Here is a 1,331-nt window from a genome sequence, read left to right as displayed (position 1 = left end):
AAGAAGGTCCAAACTTGAGGACCGAAACGTATGTGTTTTTTGGAATAAAGACTTATATTTATACACGCACATCCTGTATTTACTGCTCGTATCGGCCTTTTAATTATTCTTACCCTGTATTTTTTACGCTTTGGATCGAATAATAAAAACGATATTATTTTAAAGATAACTTTTTTAGCATAATAGATGAGGTTTGTTCAAATTGCTTGGCCAAAAAATGTCCAGTTTTAATTAACTAGTTCTGAGAATATAATCTTTTTTTTCTCTTATTGTAACTTAATTTATCGTAACGTAACTTATTTCCATAGTATGACTTCAAAGACTTCTGAAGCAGCACTGCTTTTACGCGTTCTTTACTGAACGCAAAGTGGGACCGTCACTGAAGCACGAGCTATAAAGAAAAAGCAAGTGACATGACCTGTAAGAATCCGGCCAAACCCGAGTCGAAATTTAACGTCTACATTGAACCTCAATTCTTATTTTTTTATGTAAGAGTAAGAGAAAAAGTAAATCCTTTGACGCTGCTATACGTCCAAAATTTCCTTTTTTTCTACTAAAGTTTTAAAGTAGGGTTCAATTCTCATTTTAGACTACGCATTGCTCTGATAGGCTCAAAGTAGGAGTAAGAAAAAACGTAGATGCTACTTTGACGCTGCTATACGTCCGGAATTTCCTTTTTTCCTGTAAAGTATAAAGTTTAAATTTTGACTTGGGTGGGTTCTGAGAGTTAATGTACAGTGCAGAGCACCATATCGTGCGCCGTGAGGAGTAGCAGTTCTTCTCCAGCCGCCTCCTACTACCACGCACCAGCAGCTCGAGATTTAATCCAAGTATCGGCACGGTTACCGATGATACATACCGACGCGGTTACCAGTAATACTGACAAGCATATGTTACCATAAAATTATCGCAAACATTGAAAAGAGTAACTCTGCATTGAAGGTGACTTCAATAATTTATATCAAATATTTATTTATTTAATTATTAGCTTTTACGTGATATAAGAAACTTACGTACGGTAAGTGTAAAAAAGTAAAATATATTTAAGTAAGAGAGTAAAAAACCATGACAATAGATAAATGTTATAGTAAACCAATTATTAAAAAAAAATATAAAAAAAAATATTAAGAAGAAAAAATAAAAATAAATAATTATACACTTCAATAGATTTGTATAATTAGCGTTAAATTTTCTTTAAAACATCAAAAGTAAAAATTAGTATGGCAATATTATAATAGTTATGTTTATATAAATATATATACATATATAGTTGTATATGTATTTAAAAATTTAACAAAATAATGATAATAACAAATAATGTGTGTGTGTGT

The sequence above is a fragment of the Pseudomyrmex gracilis genome, unplaced genomic scaffold (assembly GCF_002006095.1).
Source record: "Pseudomyrmex gracilis isolate BER0280 unplaced genomic scaffold, ASM200609v1 scaffold_707, whole genome shotgun sequence".
Classification (NCBI taxonomy): domain Eukaryota; kingdom Metazoa; phylum Arthropoda; class Insecta; order Hymenoptera; family Formicidae; genus Pseudomyrmex; species Pseudomyrmex gracilis.
Note: the sequence above shows the minus strand (reverse complement) of the source record.